The following is an 8,102-nucleotide window of genomic DNA, read 5'->3' on the forward strand; positions in this document are numbered from 1 at the left end:
GTTTCACTGATTGTTCTGATAGTGTTCATTAGAGCAAAAGGATTCACTTTAGGATCATGTTGTGTTATTTGTCATGTCTCTTTAGTCTCTTTTAATCTGAAAGAGTTTCCTCAGTCTTTCCTTGATTTTCATGAACCTGACACTTTTGAAGATTACAGGCCAATTGTTTCGTAGAATGTTCTTCAACTTGGTTTTGTCTGCTGTTTATTCATGATTGTATTTAGGTTATGAACCTCTGGTACAAATATCACAGGAGCGAAGCTATGTTCTTCTCATTGCATCTTCTCAGGTGACACATGATTTCTATTTGTTCCACTACTGATGATGTTAAATTTAATCACTTAATTAAAGTGATGTCTACCAGCCCTTTCCACTATAAAGTTACTATTTTTGCCTGTTGTAATTAATAAATATTTTGTGAGGAGAGACTTAGAGACTATATAAATATCCCCTTCCTTAGCAAACTTTCAATTCTTTTATTTTTTTATATCAGTAGTTTTCTATTTTATTCAAAGGGTTGTGATATGCTTATTTCTTTTCATGCTCATTTTTTTCCAGATTTGGTCATTAAGATCCCCTTCAATTTGGCTTTTGTGTCTTTTTTGACACATCTCCATTATTCTTTGAGCACTTCCTTATTTTTTGGCAAAACAAGGTGTTTCAGGCTCATCTTGTAGTTTCCCTGCTCCAGTTATGTGTTATGGTCTGAACTGTGTTCCATTAAATTTCATGTGCTGAAGTCCTAACCCCTCATATGACTGTATTTGGAGATAGAGTCTATGAGGAGATAATTAAGGTTAAATGAGGTCATAAAGGTGGGGTCTTGATCCAACAGAATTAGTGTCCTTATAAGAAGAGGCACCAGCGAGCTTGCTTTCTCTCTTCACCATGTGAAGACACAGTGAGAAGACAGCCATCTGCCAACCAAGAAGAGAGACTTCACCAGGAACTGAATCAGCTGGCAACTTGGTCTGGAACTTCTCAGCCTCCAGAACTGTAAGAAAATAAATTTCCATTGTTTAAGCCACCTAGTCTGTGGTATTTTATTATGGCAGCTCAGGCACTCTAAGACATCATGGAATTAGCCATCTCTCTAAGAAGCCCTAGTTCCTTTTACTTGAGAAGGGTATTTAGAAACCACCATCTAGGTGCTGTATGTGCTTATTACAATGGAGGTGCTCTGCTCTCCAAGGGGACAGAGCTAGAGAATACATGTATGAACATGCTCATACGCACATGTGTGTGTATATACACACATTTACATATGCATTTATTTCTCTGTCTATTTATAATGAAAACTATGAATTTATGCCAGTATCTCCATTTCAAGTCCCAAACCACAGTGTTCATTCTAGTTTTCTTCCTTTCCATATTTGTAACTCCCATCTCCAATAGTGAGAAACCTAGCTTCATCATGCTTAATATTAATTTACTTATTTGATCAATTTCTGTATATGTAACCAGGTTTTTGTTGCTGCCCCTCCACAGCAAGGATTCCTTCCTTTCCCCTTTTGGGCTCTGATACCCACTACTGAGCCTCTGCAACTATGCCTTGTCCCCTGTATAGATGCCCTCTTCAGCCTTCCTGGGCTCCAAAATTCCACATTGGGTCACCCCCTATACCAAAACCCTCCTCATTCCTCTCAAGCTCTGATACTCATGCTGGGGTGTCCCACCCCCATCTGAATATTTTTCTCACTCCTCTCAGGCTCTGATATCTGTCCCAGATCACCTTTTTATGCAAACACCCCCTTTATCCTTCTCTGATTTGGACACCCTGCAGTAGGCTGTACCCCACATGTGTGCCATCTTCCCTCTCTTGGACTCTGACACTCTCTCCTGTGTGGACACCTCCTTCTTTATCCTGCTCAGCCTCCATTATCCTGTGCTACCTGCCCTCCCTTGCTGATGTTTTCTTCATGCCACTCAGATTCTGATACTCTGCACTGACCCCCTCCTCCCCGGTGTAGACAACCTCATCTCAGTCAGGATCCGACATCCTGCTCTGCGACACCACAAATATCTCCCCTCCCCCAGTGCAGACATCAAGTTTCTTTGGCCCATCTAATGGCTTTTGGACGAAATTGTTCAGGAAGGGAAGAAGAAGAGGAGTGCAAAGAGGAAGGGGAATCCCTTAGCAACATTCAGACAGGTTTTCTATCATTAGGAAATTGAGTCCTGCCTTTCCAAGACAGAAGCCAGAAATTCAACTGCCTCTTTCAGCCTCCCTTGCAGCTCAGGCACAGACATGTGAATCTGGACCTATATGAGGCTTTAGTTCAGAAGTGAATGACAGGAGAAAGCAAAATCTACTTCTTTTTCTTTTGATGAGAGTGGTGGTGGAGGTTTCAGCTTTCCATGGACAGCAATGGTGGAGCTTCTTGCATCCAGTCTTCTGTATCACCAGTGAGAGCCGTCAAGCGGCTGGGACAGTGGCGTCTTCATGGGACCACCCTGCAGGGTGTTTGGGGTGTGTCCCCAACTGTGTGGTTTCTGAGCCCACTCTCTGGCTCTTCTAGAGATCCTTTGAATTATCTGATTTTATTTAATAACTTCCTTTTCAGTTTAAACTAGTTAGTATGGATTCTGTTATCTGCAGCTAAGAACACTGATTTTTGTCTCTTTTATATTCCTTACAATGCCATTATAAATATTTGTTGATATAGTAATTCTGCACAAATTTCACTTTCACGAGGGCCTCTACTTCTCTAGGTATTGTAGTAAACAAATATTTACTAAGTGAAAGGAGTGTTTAATAATGGACAGGCTGTTTAGTCAAACAAATAATTTATTTAGCTGACGCATTAATGTGCCTAACATTCCAGGATTTATAGGTAGGATATAGGATGCCATAACACTGAAATGTTCTTAAAGACTATCCAGGCTTCGGTGTGTAAAATCAGGAGTACCTATCAGTATCAGCGAGGAGGGTTTTGTTTTTTTTGTTTTTCCCAAATGACTGAGCCTCTCCCCAGGAAATTCATGTTTGGTAGGTTTGAGTTGGGGCCTAGGAATCTACGCTTTTTGAAAGCTCTCTAATTGATTTTGATTTATCACCACGACAAGAACAGCTGAACTAATTGGTCTTAGCCTCATGGTGCTGTCTAGTTGACCGGATGGATAAAATCAACATTCCAGTAATCAGCAGAATGTGAGGTAAGCCACGGGAGTAGTGGAGAAGCAGAGTTGGGCTCAGAAGCTATGCAGTTAGGTCCAGAAGTCAGAAAAGAGAGTCTAGTGTCAGCTTAGCAGGAGTAAAAAACCCCCCTAAGAACTTGGAATTAAGGTTGCCTCAGAGATAAACTAATAAAAAACAACTTTCAATGGATGCAATTGTACGTCTGTGGGAATAAACTAAGAGATTGTCAATAATGTAGGATTGAAGAATTTGGGAACACCCAAAACTCCATTCAAGGTGTTATGGGAGGAATCTCATGTAAGTAGGACTAAAATGTTACTAGATTTACTAGATTGTAATTTAGTGAGTAGTAATCTAATGATTAGATTCTAATCATTGCACCTATTTTAAGAAAAATCTGTGTACACCAAAGGGGATTTGTCAGGTTCAAACCTGAATACCACTGGCCACTTTTGGGTGGTCTCTGCACGCAGTAAAACTTCCTAAAAATCCTCATATCTCCCTGCTTATTACGGCAGCTGTTCTTCACAAAACTCTCCTCACCCTCCTCCCAGAATCTCCCAACCCATCTGGCTCCTTCTTCACGCCTCTCTATTCCAGCCCCCTCCTCTTGCCTTCTGAGTCTCTTTTCTTCCTGGTGCCATGCCTTTGGTAACAAATCTGGTTAGTTTTTACCTTCTCAATTTCACCTATATCCTAATCAAATAATTTTTAAAAAGTAGGAGAATTTTCCTTAGAATGCAGAGGGAGGGGGAAAGACTGTGAATACATTAATATTTTTGTCCCTGTCTAAAATATAATGACATTATTAGTTAAAATTCTTTGGATACAAGTAACCAAAGCCAACTCAAGCTAGTTTAAGTCAAAAAGAGAACTTGTTATCCAAAAAGAAGTTGACTAATGAGCTGCTTGAAAGGATGAGAATAAGGGCAGCTCTTGGGGCTTGACATCAGATATTCGTGGGTCCTTCCTCCAAAGTAGAGGTCTCATGTTTTTCACTGTTACTCACTGGAGAGAAGCAAAAACCTTGAAACCTTTCAATTATTCCCAGTTTCCAGAGGATAAAAGTCAGTATTACACGAATTATCACTGTACTAATAAAACTGCAAGGGGGAGTAGGCATGTATATGTATATATAGGGACGTGGTGATGCCATTTGAAGTATAATGCTTAGTTTTAAAGGCTAATTATTGAAAAATGATAGGTCCAAAAGATTACTACACACAACAACCACAATAAACTAAACTGATAATTATAAAGCTAAATAATCAAGAACCCAAATTTACAGTAATTTATAATCAATGTAATTTGTAATTAATGATCAATGTAATTAAGCTATTAAAACTCACAGTCAATTCAAAACAACACTTATGAAACACTGACAATAAAGTGTTATGACCCCAAATTGCAGGAATTCCAGCTATCTGTGCATCCGTGCTGTGAGAGCATTACGTCATTGCCAACTTGGCCCAGCAGATAGCTTCCTCAGCAGAACATCGAATTAGAGTTCTCAGAACACTCTTCTAACAATCACTTTAGTTTGTGAAACCTAGATTCTAGCAACCCGTAATGACCCATTCAGTAGTTTATTGGAAAATAGTTCCTCATTATATATAAAAATTTATGACATTATATGGAAAAGCCATTTGCACATAAGAATGGAAGCAAGGACTTGCATTTTGGGGTGGTTTAAGGCTCACCAGGGAGCTCCCATAGTACTCTGGGAGTCATTGCTCTGGAAATCTACCATGATTTCCAGCAACTAACAGCTCATCTTCCTCAGATCAAAACCTTCAAATCCCAAGGCAGAGATTCTAATCGGCCCAGTTTGAGTCAGCTTGAGCCATGTGTCCACCCTGGACCAATCATCCATGGAGTTGGAATTGGGGGATGAGAGGCAGCAAGACCTCTTAATGGGAAGATGTTTTGTTTGTTGGGACTGCCCTGTGGGTGTGGAGGGCAAGTCCCCCAGAAGAGGGACTCCACAGATGATACCATCCACTTAAATAACAGCAACAACAAAAAATACTGAATCAGGGTCATAAAACTTCCACTATACCTTGGACATCCAGAGGGAATTGGAATCTTTACTTTGTCTCCAGCCTCTGGAAGAAAAATCTAGATTCACTTCAACATAAGGCAAAAATGTAAACAATAACTCTAGGAAATATTCCATATCTCTGTGTAAAAATGGTCAGCCTCCCAGCTTTTGGAGTCTTTTGTCTACTCACCCACATTCCCACTGCCCTCGTGGAATCACGTGGTGATGTCCCTAGTTCCTGGTGTCTCCAGGGCTCTATCCCTTGTCCCTAGTCCTGGTCACTGCTTGCACTGCTAAGCCAGCAGCTAGAGGATTTGTGATTCGGTCTCTCTCAGCCTGGTCAGGGCCCTACATTACCCCCTGGCTAACTCAGCCTCTCTTTAGAGTTCCCAGCTGGGTGGAGATTCCTCTGAGTTTCTGTCATGTTCCTCACCTGGCTCGTCAACCCTGATGGTCTGCTCATAATCTTCTCTAGACCCTCATTCTGCCTGACATGGCTACCTGGTCTTCATTATCTATGCTTTGCTACATGAGGTCTCTATATCTTTAGTGCTTTTCACTTTCTGAGTGTTTCAGAAAGTTAGTCCCAACAATGGGGTGTGTGGTGTGTGTGTATGTGTGTGTGGTGTGTGTGTGTGGTGTGTATGGTGTATAGTGTGTGTGTGTGTGTGTGTGTGTGTGTGTGTCTGTGGTGTGTGTGATGGGAAAGGGGGAAGTTTTCTCCTTTCTCTCTCTCTTTCTCACCTCCTCTCTCATAATCCCTTAATGTGGCTTTCACCACATTCTCTACGTCCTATCCCCCATCTACCACAGAGAGAACTTCATGACTTCATTGGCCCTCTAAGAGCTGATTCTTGATACACTAAAGAGGAAGGTAAAGAAATTTTGAAAATGATAGGCTATGTTTATTGACTATTTATTATATTCCAGACACTTTGTAACTACTTCTAAGTGTTAACAATGCTTGCTATCTAGAAGGAATCCAATTTGTTGAATGCATGTTTTATGTGTATTAGCTTGTTAAATTCTTATAACAATCCTCTGAGGTAGGTACTATTATTATTCCCATTTTACAGATAAGGAGACTAAGTCATAGAGAAATTCAGTAACTTTCTCAAGGTCACACAACTGGTAAATCGCAGAACTTGGATTTGAGCCCAGATAGTGTGCCTCCAAGTCTGTCATTTTAGCCAATTGGTAATTCTAACTCTCTCAAGACAATACCCTGGATCTAAAGATTAGTGTCTTGCTGAGAAATTTCATTTTAAATGTCAATAGCAGAATATTAATTATTTCTTTTTGCATTCTTCTGTAGTAATTTAATCTCTCCCTAGGCAGATGGATGCTTGGGGCTAACTAAGGGGAAGGTCATATCCTCTGAAAGGCAAAGAGAAAAACACATTAATAATTTTTCAAAATATTGCCTTCTTTATAGTAATAATTAAAAACAATCATAATGATATAGAAGCATAAAATAGGAATGTAACAGGGGCAAATATGGATGGTGCCCATCTAAACACTGTTTTGGAAAAGAAGCTCTTGGCCAAGCAGACTTACTGCTAAGATCTTCTTGACAAGGCTACTTCCGATGCTTTGAGAGGTCCTCAAGCTACTTAGCTGAGAGATATGTTCCAAGATGATGAGATCTCCTAGAACTGCTAGGGGATTCACTGCTCACCAAGGGACTTTCTAGCCACGTGGCCTCTCAAGTTTCTCACCTACAGGGAGAAGATGCACTGGTTAGGCGCCCGCAAGTCTCTGGCCTGTTTGACAGTTATATTTCATACGATAATTAGATGGGTGTCCTATCCTGGTGAGCTTGGGTAACATAAGCTGCCCCTGGGAGGGGTCCGCTATTTGATTCTGAAAAAATCAAGTTTCTCAACCAACAAGGCTGAGGACCAGACATGGAGACTGGTGGATTAACCAAGACCAATGTCCTCTCATGGGACCCACCTGGGCAGCCAGGCATTCCTAGGGGTCACCCTCTCTGTCTCTGTCTGAGTCTGGGTTCCCCAAAAAGAAGAGCCTGAGACAAAGGCTTAAATGTGAGATTTTTACTGGAGAGTGGGAACCAGAGAACATGAGTAAGAGTCAGAGGGAGAGAAGCAGGGATGGAGAGAGCTAATTCAAAGACACATTTTCAATTGGACTACTACCTGGTTGCCTGATTGTGTGGGACTGTCTGAGAAGCCATTTGAAAGACATCTCAGAACTGTCTATCTGGAGGAAAGAAAGAGAAAGCATTTATCCATCACTTCCCATTCCCCTCTTTTCAGAGGTTCATCCATCCACCAACTGGCCAAAGGTTAACTCCCCAGCGCTTTCAGGCTCCTCTGCATATAGGCAGAGAAGTCCTGGCTGCGAAGCAGCAGGGCTGCAGTGATGGCTATCACGTTTAACAGCATGAAGACGGCCTTAGCCCACAGAGGACTGATTATGGCATGAAGAGAGAGAGGCAAGGCCAAGAGTGTCTGAAGAGGTGGGTATGCAGTAGCCGCCTTCTTCAAGTCGCCACAACCAGCAGTGTAAGCTCAGGCAGGTCATTTCAGCCCTCAGGGCTTTAGTTTCCTCATGCATAAAGGTGGGGGGCCAGAGAAAAGGGGCAGTAAACTGAGCCATTAAGGCCTCTTTTGATTCTGATATTCTGCATAGAACGAAACTTCCAAATGTGATCTGAGGAAAGAGGATGAGTCAGATACCAAACTAGCAGGAAGGACCAGGCTTCCAGGGAAAGATGTGTCTTGGGAGTCAAGTGGAAGATGTACGGCTGCGGTAGAAGATGTGGAAAGGCTCCCGGGAAATGGCGGCAAGGAAAACTCAGTTTGTGTAGAACAGTAGGTGATTTGAGGATTGAGCGGAGATGACAGCCTTTAAAGGTAGAGGCTTTGAAGACTTGTGGTGTGATGGAAAGAGTGGAGG

Source organism: Diceros bicornis, chromosome 4 (genome assembly GCF_020826845.1).
Source record: "Diceros bicornis minor isolate mBicDic1 chromosome 4, mDicBic1.mat.cur, whole genome shotgun sequence".
Lineage (NCBI taxonomy): Eukaryota > Metazoa > Chordata > Mammalia > Perissodactyla > Rhinocerotidae > Diceros > Diceros bicornis.